Source organism: Mus caroli, chromosome 3 (assembly GCF_900094665.2).
Source record: "Mus caroli chromosome 3, CAROLI_EIJ_v1.1, whole genome shotgun sequence".
Classification (NCBI taxonomy): Eukaryota; Metazoa; Chordata; class Mammalia; order Rodentia; family Muridae; genus Mus; species Mus caroli.
Genome location: NC_034572.1, coordinates 114875702 through 114891466, shown reverse-complemented (window position 1 = coordinate 114891466; position 15765 = coordinate 114875702). Strand labels below are relative to the sequence as shown.

Genomic DNA, 15765 nt, shown 5'->3' with positions numbered 1-15765 from the left:
ATAAGAGGGAGTGGAAAGTGAGCCTATGAGTCAAAACACTTGCTTTAGGGCTTTAGGGTTTTGGTGATGAGAAACTCTGTGTTGTGTCGTGCCCTGGGTCCTCTGTCCTCACCTTTGGGAGTTGCCTGCTCGGAATTCCACGTTAGAACAAAACAATATCCAGTTGAGATGATTTTTCTCTCGCTGACTCTAAACAGAATTAGCTTCTTTGTGTTTTGGCAAAGTGATGCTTCTAGGGGCCTGTCTTTTATTTCAACCCCAAAACGGTTTATTTTATATCTCAGACTCCTATCCCAGTGATTACATTTGATTTATTTTGTGTGTCAGTCTAACCACTAAGCATATGTCACCACATCACTTAATTTATAACAGAACATGAATTTGCTGTGCTGGCTCCTTTAGTTAAAAGAGATCCAGTAATTTACAGATGCCCACAAAAAAAAAAAAAATCACAGTGAAGAAACTGAAGAACAATGGACAATAGCCAAGAGAGAGAGAGGAAGAGAAAGAGGAGGGGAGAGAGAAAGAGACTCCAAGGTAGATATGCTTTTTAAAAGATGTATTTATTTATTATTTGTGTGTGCAATTGCCTGAGTTAGTATTTACTACCTGCATGTGGCCAGAGGAGGCCAGAAGAGAATGTCAGACGCCTTGGAACTGAACTTGGAACTGGCTGACCTAGAGTTCCGGTGCTGAGAACCGAACCTGGGTCCTCTGCTAGAGCAGCAAATGCTCTTAACCACTGCACCATCTCTCCAGCCCCAGATGTCTTTGTTTGGACCTTTTTTGGTTGTTTGTTTTAAAGAGTTTCTTTTAAAACGTGTCTATTTTTTTTCCTATTTTTGTCTTGGCCCATCTCCTTCAGACAGTACTGACAACACACCCTCTCCCCACACCACAGACATTCACTCACTATTCTTTTTTGAAAATCCAGTTGATCCAGCGAAAGGGATAAGGTTTTCTTTTCCATTCAGGCTCCAGATTCGGGTGGGATAAGAAAAAAAGATTTCAAAGTTAATAAACATTCCCTTTAAAATCTTATTATATCTTTCATATCTTTTGGGGAAGAGGTGGGGAAACGTTTACAGAGAATCCAGTGAAAATATGGCTTGTCTTTCTGGAAAATTCATAGATATATATTAGGTCCCCAAGCTACAGACACTTCTGTGGATTCCATTTTTAGAGTCTTTGTTGTTACCTAGTGGTGGTGGTGGTGGTGGTGGTGGTGGTGGTGGTGGTGGCAGAGGCTTATGCCTTTAATCCAGGAGGCAAAGGCAGGTGGCTCTCTGCATTTACAGAATGACTTCCAGCCCAGCCAGGGCTACATGGTGAAACCCTGTCTTGAAAAATCAAAAACCAAGAGAGAGAGAGAGAGAGAGAACCTTTGTCTTCAATGTCAAGGAGAGAGACTTAAAAAGTGCTCAACACACATTGTGACTCCAAAACACTTAAAGCCGGATTTGTACATGCAGTAAATGAACTTATATTTATAATACAGTGAATTTATTTTTAAAAAGTTAACACATTTGGTTAAATAAACACTGATTGTACCCCTCTCCTGAGCAGGAGGGGGAAAGCAAGGAAATCCTTCCACTGTAAACTGCCTTATTTCCTTTTCACACCAGGAAGGTGTTGTATATAATAAAACGTCTGCCTATTCCAGATCTTAGGCACCCTCAGATTTATTCAGCAGCCCTCAGATTCTTTAATTTTGTCAACATTCATCTACAAAAATGTTAGGCAACATCAATGAGAATTGTTTCCACTGATATCAAATCAAGGCTTTTTCATTGATGCTCTGAAGAATTCGGTGCCTTCTGTGGCTCCAACAGAATTGCTCTTGCCTTGTTGGTAGGCAGAATGTACGGGCTGCTCACTAAAGACACGTGGCTGTTTGTCCCGCTGTTTTTTTCTGGGGAGAAAGGTAAAACCTGGTTCTTCAAGAATTCCTCTAGGCATTCTTACTAAAGGCAGTCTCAAATGAAAGGAAGAGTTGTTTACGCCTCTAATAACAGACAGGAGGCATGGAGCATTCAGAGAATTCAGAAGGTGCTGGCTAAGAGGCACCACGTTTGGACATTGTTAAGCTCCACGACTCTACAGCATGTTAAGAGGCCAAGTTTCTCTCTAACCAGATCGTGAATGGAGCCTTTTCTCCATTTGAAGAAAGGCTATGCTATTACTCAACGCATTCAGCAAAACATGGATATATGAGTTTCTTTTCAAGTTAATGTTTTCTCTTTCTTTCTCTTGGCGCATTCTTAGTTCCCTCTTAAGCCTTATACCACACGCTTCACTAAATGGCCAGTTCCCGTTTTCCCTGCTTGATCTGATGAAAAAGGCATTTCTGGCAATCTGTCTAGCTTTCTTCAAAATTTGATTAGTTTGTTTTATTTTTGATTAACTTTGTAAAATTAAAATACAACTCTATCATTTCCCATCATTGCTTTTCCTTCCTTTAACTCCACCCATCCTGCTCCCAACCCCACTCCCAGCTTCCTCCTTAGTTGTTATTGTTACACACACACACACACACACACACACACACACACAACTACATCTATATGTGTACATATATTTATATAAAACTGCCCATTCTGTTCAGCATTGCATGTACATGATCTCAGGGCTCCCCACTTGGTATGGGATGACCAATTAGGGGGCCCCTCCATAGGGGAAATCTACTCATCCTGCCTCAGCATCCCTTAGTTGCCTGTAAGCCCTTGGCTAGCGGTGGAGCCCGTGACTTTCCCCCTTCACACATTAGCCTGACTACTGATGTCCTTGTTCAGGGCTTGTTTAGGCAGCCATATTGTTGGGGTATCATGTGTAAGACTTCAAGTCATTTCTAGGAGATGTAGTCTCACAGCAGATTCCCTGGTCCACTGGCTCTTAAAGCCTTCCTGCTGCCTCTTCCTGATGTTCCCTGGGCTGTAGGTGCTGCAGTTGTACTGTAGAGGTAGCCTTTGGGGCTGGGAACCCCACGAAGTTTTTCTCTGCATTTTGACCAGTTGTGGATTTCTATAGTGGTCTCCATCTGTTGTTTCTCCAGGGTCCTCCCTCCTGTTCCCACCAGCAACAGTTGGATTGATGTCAGGGAAAGCCAACCAGGAGCTGGTGAGGGGAGGGATAGGGAACTGGGAGAACTGTATTTTTAAACAATACAGGCTATAAGGTCCTTGATTCCTATCTTCAACTCGAGACTCCCCTTTCCCGGACACCAATTAGTGAGCAAGTGTTGGCTCCTCTGTGCTATCGCTACACTCTCTGCTCCATCCATCAAGTAACTTAGCCAATCTAGTGTCCGTGATGCATTTGTGGACACTCGCAGTCATATCTTGGACCGGCTTATGCGCATTCCCATTTTCTTCCTTTGGCTTCTATGGGCACTTCCTCCCCTACTCCTTCCCACATTAAGGGGGTTATAAATCTCATTACATAATGATTAGTTCATGGGACTCAGGCAGAGCTAATCAAAGAGAAAGAGGGAGGGAGAGAGAGAGAGAGAGAGAGCAAGCTTTTTCCTTTGGAGTTACTGAGATAGGGTGATATAAACCTGAAGGTTCTTGTAACATTTACAATGAAGACAAATGGAAAGAGTTACAGAGACAAAGTTCGGAGCAGAGACTGAAGGAAGGACCATCCTGAGACTGCCCCACTTGGGGATCCATCCCATAAACAACCACCAAACCCCGACACTATTGTGGATGCCAACAAGTGCTTGCTGACAGGAGCCTGATATAGCTGTGTCCTGTGAGGCTATGCCAGTGCCTGACAAATACAGAAGTGGATGCTCACAGCCATCCATTGAATGAAGAACAGGGTCCCCAATGAAGGAACTAGAGAAAGTACCCAAGGAGTTGAAGGGGTTTGCAGTCCCACAGGAGGAACATCAATATGAACTAACCAGTAACCCCAGAGCTCCCTTGGACTAAACCACCAATCAAAGAAAACACATGGTGGGACTCATGGCTCTAGCTGCATATGTAGCAGAGGATGGCCTAGTTGGCCATCAATGGGAGGAGAGGCCCTTGGTCCTGTGAAGGTTCTATGCCCCAGTATAGGGGAATGCCAGGACTAGGAAGCAGGAGTGGGTAGTGGGTGGGTTGGGGAGCAGGGAGAGGGGGTAGGGGGTAGGGGATTTTTCAGAGGAGAAACCAGGAAAGGAGATAACATTTGAAATGTAAATAAAGAAAATATCTAATAAAAACAAATTTAAGTGTTAAAAAAAAAAAGAATGAAGACAGAGAGGGAAGAGCAGAGTTCCTGAAGGAGCAGAGGGAGAGGAGGTGAGATCTGAGCTGAATCTACAGGCTTTGAATGGGATTGACTCCTAGATTTTTGTTGATAAAAATAAAAAAAAAGTTTTAAGTTGGGCTTATATCCTATGAACCTTGAGAATTTTGACATAGAAAGTGGCTTTGTAGACACCACTTTCTGCTATCACTGCTTGCTGCAGGCATGGTCAACTTCACTTTGTTCCTCAGCATCACAGTCAATGTCAAATCCTTGGGCTTCCGCTCCTTCAAGCTGTTTGCGGACAAAGTTCCAAAGACAGCAGAAACCTTTTGTGTTCTGAGCATGGGAGAGAAAGGATTTGGATTCGAGGGTTCCTCCTTTCACAGAATTATTCCAGGATTCGTGTGCCAGGGTGGTGACGTCACATGCCACAGTGGCACTGGGCCCTTTACAGGGAGAAATTTGAGGATGAGAACTTCATCCTGAAGCGTACAGGTCCTGGCATCTCGTCCATGGCAAATGCTGGACCAAACACAAACGGTTCCCAGTATTTTATCTGCACTGCCAAGACAGAGTGACTGCATGGCTTTTGTGTGCTCTTCGGTAAGGTGAAAGAAATCATGAGCCTGTGGAAGCCGAGAGATGTTATTGGTCCAGGAATGTCAAGACAAGCAAGGAGATGACCATCGCCGACTGTGGACAGCTTTAATTCTTGTGGGCATCTTACCCGCTAGACCATTCCTTCTGCAGCTCAGGAGAGCATCCCTACCCCATCTGCTCACAATACTCTATGATCTCTGCTCTCACTGAAGGTCTTTAAGCTCCTTATTTTCTTCATCACCCTCCAAGTCTAGCTGGATTGCAGAGTTAAGTTTATGATTATCAATACAAACTAAATAAAAAAAGAACAATTTTGACATAGAAACCATATGGATATGTATAATGAAGCCACAGCATTGCTTTAGGGCCTGGCATGTGACCAGTCCACAGGCGCTGGAGAGGCTCAAGTGACGGATGATTCGTTCAAACTGAATCTGAATACGTTCTGGCAGAGGGCAACAACTGTGAGAGCAGGAAGTGTCTGACTGTGTTAGTGGTCACAGGGATCAGATGGTGCGGGGTGAGACACAGCTTCACAGACACATGAGGACAGAACAGCACACTTAGACGATAACCTGAGAGACATAGCTTCCAAAGGCAGGAACCCTTGAGGCTGTGTCTTCTGTGTGCCTAGCTTCAGACAAGCCACGCATCTAGACTCTTGATTGAGGAATGAGACATAGCAATAGTGCCAACCGCATTATATTATGAGTGTTGAACACAAAACAGTCAATACAGTGTTTTGGGGGGTACCATGGATATAATATATGTCGGCTATAACTATTATCCATATTTTTGAAGGCGGCTCTGTTATGGATTTAATTTATAAAATCATAGAATTATTGAAAGTAATAATGATGAGGCTTTGTGCAAGCAGGAAGGCTTACCTCTCGTCTTATGAGTAACACTGAAAACATCACCAGTGCCGGGCAGGGTGGTTCATGCCTGTAACTGATTCTCAAGCAGTATCATTGCCAGAGGCTTGAGGCTAGAGACTGAGTTCCCGACCAAAAAAAATAAATAAATAAAAAATGAAAACAACAACCAAACTCGGGGAGATAGCTCATTTGGTAGAGCGCATGCTAGGCAGGAAGGAGACCCTGGCTTGCATCCCCAAATGGTGACCCCTATAACCCCGGCACTCTGTGCAGTGAGTATGAGGGGCTAAAGATCATCTTTGGCTGTATAGCAAGTCGGGACCCGCCTCGGACAATGAGAGCTTGTCTCCGAAAGGAAATCCTAGGTAATTTGAGTCCCTGTGTGCCTTGGTCTGGATTCAAATGTAAGAAGCTGAGCTGGAGGTGTCACTCAGATATAGCATGCTTCCCTAGCTTGTGTCAGGCCTTACCTTCAATCCCCGGGAACATGTGTACACGCTCAAAAATGCACAAAAGGGGNGGGGGTGGGGGTGGGGGCAGGGGTGGGGGCGGGGGCGGGGAAGTTTGCACTGAAGCCTTAGTGGACTTTTGCTGGTCATATAGTCCACTCTCCAGCCAAAATCCTCAGGAAAACATCAACATTGTTATTCAAAGCATTTGGACTCACAGTGGATCTTGGCATGTGACCATGAAGGTCACTGACCTTCAGGTCAGGCACTGGGCTCCGGCAGCCTGATTATATTTGTGCTTTATCCAGATGGACAAATAAGAGTCCAGGGAAGTCAAAGGATTTATCCATAGACCTAGTTCACCAGCACCAACACTGGGGCTCAGGTCTCCCAACTCTGACTTCACAGGCTTGAGGTATATCCTTGGTCACTTCCACACTGGTCATTCTCGTGGAGAGTAAGGCGGCACTTAACAATTTTAACCAATTATTATTTTATAATTATTATTTTATATTTTGTAGTACTTGGAATGGCAGCCAGGGCCCTGCGCATGTGCAGCAAGCACTCTGGCAATGAACTGTATCACTGACCCTTCATAAAATCTGCTTTAGGGAAGGGTCTCGCTAAAAGTTGGCCAGATTTGTCTCAGAGTTCAATCCTCCTGTCTCAGTATCTTGAGTAGCTGGAGTGTACCACCAAATCGGCCTTTTAATTATTTTTCTTGATTTTTAATGTGTGTGTGCGCGTGAGGGTGTATGTATCTCTGTAAGAGTATGTGTGGATGCCCATAGAAGCTGGAAGAGGGTTGAATCACAGACAGTAGTGACTGCTGGCCATGGGAGGTTGGAACAGAGCTCCACTGGAGAGCAACAGGCACTAACCACTGGGCCATCTCTCTAGCCCGCATGCCAACTTTACTAATGTAAAATCTTAAGAATTTTCCTATGGGGCTGGAAGATGGCTCAGCAGTTGAGAGTGCTGACTGCTCTTGCAGAGGTCCTAGGTTCAGATCCCAGCAACCACATAATGGCTCGAGGCCACCTGTGATGGGATCTGATGCCTTCTTCTGGTGTGTCTGAGGATACCTATGGTGTACTTATATGGAATAAATAAATAAATCTTTAAAAAAAGAAAGAATTTTCCTATGGTAATAAATATTCTCCAGGAATGTGATTTTTTTTTTGTTTCTTTGTTTTTATTTGTTTGAGATAAGATCTCTTTACATAGCCCTGACTCTCCTGGAACTTTGTAGACCAGGCTGACTTTGAACTCACAGAGATCTACCTGCCTCTGCCTTCCAAGTACTGGGAAGGTGCACACCCCCACCACTGGTGATTTTGTTTCTGAGACAGAATCTCCACAGGTTGCCCAAGTTTGTCTTTAGCTCTTAGGCTCAAGTAATGTTATTACCTAAGGAGTGGTGGAGACCATAGCTATGCACCATAGTGTCCTGGTCAGAAAATGACTTCTGTGGTACTGGGAGTTGAAGCTGGGACCTTGCACACTCGAAGCAAGCACTCTGCCACAGTACTATAGCTCAAACCCCATAAAACTTCCTTTCTTCCTTCTTTCTCTCCCTCCCTCCCTCCTTTTTTCCCTCCCTCCCTCCCTTCTTTTCTGAGACAGGAACTTACTTGTGTCTCAGGCAAGCGTTCAATTTACAGTCTTCAGACTCATGGCTGGGATTGCAGGTTACCACATCCTGTAAGAATGTATGTGGTTGTGTGTGTGTGTGTGTGTGTGTGTGTGTGAGAGAGAGAGAGAGAGAGAGAGAGTCTATGTTGGTGTATGTAGGTCCACATGCACATATATATGCACACATATATGGAGGTCAAATGTCAATGTGCTTTCTTTAATTGCCACCTTACCTTTTAAAAATTAATTAATTAATCAGAGATAAGGTCTTGTATAGCCCTGGTTGACTTGGAAGTCACTATGCTGACAGGTTGAACTCAAACTCATAGTGATCTATCTGCCTGCCTCTGCCTCCCAATTGCTGGGATTAAAGTTGTGTTACCATACCTGACACCACTTTACTTTGTGAGACAAGGTCTCTCCCTGAACCTATGGCATGTCAGTTTCGTAGGCTTGCTGGGTGATGAGCCCCCAGAGTCCTCCTGTCTCTGCCTCCCCAGTGCCAGGATTACAGGCAAGCACTGCCCTGTTCAGCTTTTACATGGGCTCTGCAGATCCAAACCCAGAGCCTCCTGCTTATGCAACAAGCACTTTACCAACAGAGCCATCTTTGCAGCCCAATAGTATAATTTTTAATCCTGGTATAATTATTATGTGGCAAGCATTATTTTATTGAATATTTACCCTTTTTTTTGCTTTGTTTGCCATTTTTATTGTATCTGACATTTACAGAAGTGCTTTAATGTGCTGTCTTACTTCCAAACTCTCTGTTTCTGAGTTCCTCATCTGTAAATCAGAAGTTAGCCATACTATTCCTAAAGGTATTGAGAGAACCCAGTGAATTTGGTGTCTGTGAAAACTGCCCGGCACCTAAGCCCTTAATTCCATTTGCTACAACTTATTCCTAACTTACAATATTGCTAACTTCAGGTACTTGTGGTTAGTATCCAAAACAGAGTTATATTGACTACTTGCTAATAAGCACATCAAATGATGCCCTCTGAAAATATTGCATGGTTTATGTGTGTGTGTGTGTGTTTCAGCAATTTGCTTTTTCAAAATACCCATAATTTGCTGGATGTATTATGAATAACTATTGAACTCCTATTCCATTAGATTTTTATCTCTGTGCCTCAGGCTGTCCTTGCATATCAGAAGTTATTTCTCAGCATTAGGGTTTAAAGGAAACAAAGGCCTGTTAATTTGATTGGCTAGACATTCTTTCAACAAGGTTACCAGCTAGTTAAGTTACCGTCTTGAAAGCCTGTGGTTGGACCAGCAGCTGCAGGTCAGAAGTTCAGAACAAAGAGTGAAATCCCAGGATTAACTGTCATACTTTCGAATCAAATATTTCTCTGTTGAGTCAACTTCCCATGGCAGTTTCTTTGGGGTGCGCGGGGAGGGGGGAGCTTTGCCACCACTGCTGTCTGTCTGTCACATTCTCAGTTGGTACCAACAAGGTAGGACACAGTAGAAAGGCAAGGTACCTGCTAGAGGCTGCTTTTCAGGAGGGTCTCAGGGGAGTACCAGAGGCCTGTAAGGAGTGTGGTTTTCTCATTTGGCAGCACAGTGGGAAAAAACTGTCTAAGCTCTGGCTGTGCCAAAACCAGCTGTGCACCCAAAGCAAATGACTCAATTTTTTTTTTCTTTTATAAAGTTAAAAACTTCTGTTTTGCTTTGTTCTTCAGATTCCTGTTATATAGTTTTTCCTTTTCAAAAAGAGGTGATAGGCCAAGCATGGTAGCCCATGCCTATAATCTCTTCATTTCAGAGATAAAATAGGAGGATCAGAAGTTCAAGGCTAGCCTTAGCTACACAGTGGATCTGAGGCTAGCCTGTGTTGCATGAGACTCTGTCTTAAAAACAAAACAACAAAAAATAAAGTGTTCACCATGATGCCCCATTCAGCCCACTGCCAACCTTTACAAGATCCAGAAGAGAACTTGAACAAATGCCCCTGTTCCCAGCTTTCCCACATCTCTTTCTACTTGGCCCATTCCCTACAGTGAGAACTTCCTTGTGTAGTGCCCATTCCTTATCATACAGGGCCAATACCATCCACATTTCCCATTGCCAGAGACTCTGTCATCTCTGAGTCCCAGGCAGGGCTCACTTGTATTCATTCCGTAGACAAGAGACCCATGGAGGCCCTAGAAGTAAGCTGGGCCACAAAGACAGGATTCTGTTCAATTTCAAACAGAAGTGTGGCTGCATCGTATGTCCCCCTGGGGAGATAACTGAAGTGTGTGGTCTCCTTTGCTTGGCTTTGAGGAGTAAATGAGTCAAAACATATTCAGCATAGCACAGTACCTGGTCTGTGGCTAGTCCTCATTCAGTGATGGAGGGTGGGGATATCACAATTGGGGTAGCACCTACTGCTGCTGGAAGGATCTCAAGGATGATCGATACCGTTCAAATTCCTTTTTATCCCTTCCCACTTCTATTTTTCTTTTTCTTTTTCTTTTTCTTTTTCTTTTTCTTTTTCTCTTTCTCTTTCTTTCTTTCTTTCGTTCGTTCGTTCGTTCGTTTGTTTTTTCGAGACAGGGTTTCTCTGTGTAGCCCTGGCTGTCCTGGAACTCACTTTGTAGACCAAGCTGGCCTCAAACTCAGAAATCTGCCTGCCTCTGCCTCCCAAGTGCTGGGATTATAGGCATGCGCCGCCACTGCCTGGCCACTTCTATTTTTCAAGACATGGTTTTTCTGTGTAGCCCTAGCTGTCCTGGAACTCGCTCTGTAGACCAGGCTAGCCTGAAACTCATATATATATATATATATATATATATATATATATATATATGCCTGCTGGGATTAAAGATGCGTGTTACCACTGCCCAGCTTGAAACTCTTTTATGTAGTAAGGAAACTCAAACACTGAAAATCATCAATTGGCCACGTTAAAGGCATGTGGATGGGAAAGCCAGCACACGCACACAGGGCCTCACTGGGCAGCTGCCTTCCCTGTTCCACAGCACAGTTGCTGGAGCAGCAGAGACAGGGGACACTTTGAGGTCAGCCATCCTTTGCTCCGGCTTGGGGAGTGTGTCCTTAGAGAAAGGGGAGCATTCAGTGAGTTAAAAAGACTCCAGTAAACATCTGGTCAAGCTGACACCGGAATGCCTCAAATATTTACCGAGCAATGAGAGGTACAGGCCTTAGGCTGATAAAGAACTTGGTGACATTTTGTGGCTGGTAGCAGTCTGTTGGCTAAGAATATCACATTAGGAAAACAGATTCAGGTTTATAGACCAGGTTGGCAGGCTGAAACTTTGAACCTTGTGAGTTAAATGTGAAATAAATGCAACACTTAAACGGCCTTTCTTGTTCTCATTGTAAAACCTAGTTTTATGTTTATTTTGTCTACAATCAACATTCTTCGGTCTGGAAGGATCCGAAGAGTTTTTCTGTGACATATACTCCTGTGTGTGTGTGTGTGTGTGTGTGTGTGTGTGTGTGTGTGTGTATGTATGGCATCTGCATTTATGGTGTTCATACATACATGAGTATATGGGATCATGCGGGGACATGTGTATGACTGTACATGTGACAGCCAAATGCTGGCTTCAGATGCCTTCCTTACTCATTCTCCACTCACTGGGACAGAGTCTCTCACTGAACCCAGAGCTCGCAGGCCAGCCAACTCTGTGGGGATTCCTGTCGCCACCTCTCCCCTGCTGAAATTGGAGGCAGGCCACCACTCCCACCTTGATTTCTTACCTATATCCATCCCGGTGACTGGACTCTGTCTGACAACTGATTTCTCCAGTGAGCCATCCCCCAGTCCTGCAGTTTGGGCGTTCATCACCAGCAGTCCCATCGTTAGCTATATTTCCCTAGAGATTGCAAATGTATTTCCTGAAAAACTATTAAATGGGTAAATGAAATGTCCCAGTAGAGACAGACAATGGAATATTATTCAATCGATAAAAGAAATGGAATAGGGACTAGAGAGATGGCTCAGTCAAATGTGCTTATCACGTAAGGATGAAGGCCAGAGGTCAGGCTCCCAGCGCCCATGTGATAAATCAGGCATAGCAGCATGTTCCTGCAGTACAGTTCAGGGTTAGGGGCAGCAGAGAGATGCTGATCAACAGAACTTGCTGGCCAGCCAGTCTATCTCCACTGAAACTCAAATTCAGTGAAAAAAAAACCACATCTCAAAGAATAAGATGGAGGGTGACTGAGAAGGACATTGTATTTCAGTATGTATAGGTACATGCACTCATGAGTGTGTACATACCCTACACCACACACATACACATATACACCATACACTACCATATACACACACACACACATGCACACACACACGCATGCACTGTATTCTATCAGTGAAACTTGAAAATACTATGTTAAGTGAAAGAAGCTAGTGACAAAAGACAAATAAGTCCTTCTTATAAATGACCAATCCACAGAGAGAAATTGGGCCAGCAGAATCCGAGGGCAGTGGAAGGTGACATGGAAGAGTTACTTCTATCACATGTGAGTTATGTGTGTCTGGAATTCGTAATCATGGTCATACAACTGTGAATGTACTAAAACCCACTGAACTACACATGGGTGGATTTTATGTGAATTATATCCCAGTGGAAACCACTATGGCCAGCATGGAATAACTTGCTCCTTGAAGCTCAGTAAAGTGGTCTCAGTTTTAATCACACCAGCATGGCCTCTCCTGCCCCCTGGGCCAGTGTGACTGGAATGTACTAGACTTTTCTTTCTTTCTTTCAAGGCAAGGTCTCACTATGTAGGCCTGGCTCTCCTGGAACTCACTATGTAGAACAAAGAGACTGGCCTCAAACTTGCAGAGATCCAATGCCTCTGCCTCTCAAGTGCTGGGGTTAAAGGCGTGCACCATGTCTAGCTTTATAGTTTTCAAACTGGTCTTTTATGCCTCACCTTCTCTCTTCCCTCTGAACTGTCTTTTCCTGAATTTGAGGTCCTTAGCTACTTAGAACACAACTGAAGTGACATTTGGACTCAGACTCCTGATATGCTCACTCTCTGGAAGAGTGAACCCAGTCACACTGCAGAGGAACTCAAGGCTCACGGATAGATAGGCTGTGCGTAGACACTGTGTTGACAGATCTTAGTACAAACTTGAGTCAAGGCGCTTCAGGCCTTGGATCTTTGAGCTGAGTCTGTTGAGTCACTCCTCGCCCTTTTAGTGTCCTCCACCCCCTGTCTTCCCACTGAAGCTCAGACACCATGAAGCTGAAGAAGCCTTTCCTTCTAGACCCTGTGAAGTGCTGACCCACAGAGTCTGTGGGCTTCATTAAATGATGCTTGTTTCCCACCGCTAATTTGTAAATTGATGCAGAGCAACAGGTAATTAGGGCCGGAAATACAGTTAAGTCTAGTGTGTGCATGGTTTCCAGCCTGGCACTGCAAATAAAATGAAAAGCTAACTGGAAAAATAACTTTCAGAAGAAGCCAATTTCTCCCAAGTTCGGTTACTTTGGCTTACTTTTAAAAGAGGAAGCAATCTCTTGCCCCCAAGGCGAATGGAAGATGTGTTCCTACATCAGGAGAGGCACAGGAATTTTCTCTTCCCCTCCTTGGGTTGGCCTCATGTCACAGTGAAAGAGAAACCAGTGGATGCTTGGAAATCTTTTAACCATATGCAGATGAATAAGCAAATGGCTGGACTCGAATCCTAATCTCTTTTCCTTTCCTGTAGAGCTGAGATTTTTGTTTCCACTCTTAAACTGGAGCCTTTGAAACAGAAGTCATGTGCCTCTTAATATGACGATTAGCAGCAAGAATGTGGAAAAGGAGATAGCCAGGAAGTGTGAAGCCTTAATTAACACCCAAGTCATTTGCCTGAAAGCAAGAACAATGTTTTTGGCAGGGAAGTATGAAATCAGCTTTTCTGTCTATTTGGAACGCTCAAAGCCCCCCACCCCCACCCCACGTGCCTTAGTCTTTTAAAATATTGATTTCCCGTTTAATGACTTTATAAAAAGAACTTTAAAAAAGTTTTCAGCCTGGCTCCCGTGACTGAGACATGGTCGTCTTCTGTAAGCATTGGGGTGGGGTGGGGGGCTCACCCCATTTCAGGGCCCCATGTGGCTGCAGACCCTCAGGAGATACAAACACTGGCTAGAATAAAACTGAAGAAAAGCCAAGTAACAGCAGGAGGGATGGAAGAGGCTGGAAAGGCAGGCTCTTGTCTCTTCTCAAAAAGAGGGGGTGGCGGGGGGATGTCTTCGTTCTTCCTTCAAGAGAAGGGAAGGGAAAGACAGTCTATGGAAATACTATACACAGAGCTGTCCCGGAGACGTCGACAAGTCAAAAGCCCAAACCAGTCCTTATTGGGTCCCAACCTAGTAGGCAGATTAAAAGAGGCTCAGTTCTCAAACTGATTTTTCCTGAGATCATGCAGAGTATGTGAAAGGGCCTGAGCCATGGTCACCGACAGTCCACAAGCATGCAGGCTGAGCCAATAGAGGCCAGACAGAGAGAGCGAGCCTAAAATGCTCTCCTTAAGATCTTACTGAAAGTCTTCTGACTCCCAGGTCTGTCCTGTCACCAGATAAGAGAGGGAAAGGGAACACGCAGATGAAACAGCTGTAGCCACGCCCCATCCCGCAGCAGCCACGCCCCATCCTGCAGCAATAAGGACAGTCAGCAGGTAAACACATGGGCAATTGCTACAGAAGCATCTGGCGTCATTTCTTCTTCTTCGGTACATGTGCGAGCGAGCGTTTCCACAGTTAAAAGGTCCAAAGCAGGGAGAGATGACTCTGCAGGTACAAGTGCTTGCTGCTCTTGCAGAGGACCCAGCTTCAACACCCAGCACCCACAGGGTGACTCGCAACCACTTGTTACTCCGGCTCCAGGAGATTCCATGTCCTCTTCTGAGTGTACCAGACATGTATGTATGCACATACACCCATACAGGTAAAACATTCACACACACACACACACCCAATGTTAAAAAGAAATAAATCATTGAACAATTTTAAGTTCAAAAAGTAGGGCTGGCAAGATAGATAAAGTGTTAACATGAGCAACAAAAATAAATAAATCCAGTCGGGCAGTGGGCGCATGCCTTTAATCCCAGCACTTGGGAGGCAGAGGCAGGTGGATTTCTGAGTTCGAGGCCAGCCTGGTTTACAAAGTGAGTCCCAGGACAGCCAGGGCTACACAGAGAAACCCTGTCTCCCCCCCCCCCCCGCCCCTTCCCCCCAAAAAAAAATCCTAGAAAGAAAAGAACTTGGTTTCTGAGGTCAGAGTTTGTGTATAAGATGCGTTTCTAGAACTGTGATAAGACAGACCAACCAAAGCAAAAAGAAAGGGCTCATTTTTGGGTGTATGGTCCCTAGAGGGCTAAGTGCCTGTCACCATCACAGCAGGGAAGCCGTGCAGGAAGCAGACCAAGGCAGCTGGAGTAACAGCAGAGTGCTCACATCTCACTCAGAGCACCAGCAGGAAACACGGGCAGGAAACAGAGCAGCTGAAAATGGCATGGGTCACTTGTAACCTACACACACACACACACACACACATCCGTGACACACTTCCTCCAGCAAGGCCATACCTTCTAATCCTCCTCCAACAGCCACCAACTGTGAGCCCAGTAGTCACAGGCTTGGGACTTATAAGGCACATCTCATTCAGACAGAAACAGGCAGTGCTGACGAGGAGGCAGTGACATCATAGATGACATCACTGGGTCAAAGAGCTTGGCCTGGTTGGGTGGAACATGAGTCCCCGCTCTCCTTGTTGTTGGTGATCTCCAGCTGGGGACAGTTCAAGAACCTTTTTTTTTTCCTAAGAAGCTGCATTTGAGGTCTGGGATTGTCATTTCTTCTAGGATTAGATCCTTGTCCAAGTATGGGCTTCAATCTGAAAACTTCTCCCTTCGTTTCCCCATTTTCACTTCACAGGCTCACAGATGTTGGAACCGTAGGCAGGGACTACCAGGTTTGACTTGAGAAGATAAAGAAAATTTTTTTCAAAAC

The 15765-nt window shown here is 44.7% G+C and overlaps 1 long non-coding RNA gene and 1 pseudogene across 1 annotated transcript; one reads left to right on the top strand and one right to left on the bottom strand.

Moving 5' to 3' along the window:
* Nucleotides 1–1588: 1588 nt before the first annotated feature.
* Nucleotides 1589–15532, bottom strand: LOC110291772. The gene is made up of 4 exons (XR_002377611.1): nucleotides 15342–15532; nucleotides 11516–11631; nucleotides 7797–7868; nucleotides 1589–1912 (listed from the first exon to the last, which is right to left on the bottom strand). It is a non-coding gene; the product is annotated as an uncharacterized LOC110291772 (long non-coding RNA).
* LOC110291771 lies at nucleotides 4453–4948 on the top strand (annotated as a pseudogene).
* Nucleotides 15533–15765: the final 233 nt, after the last annotated feature.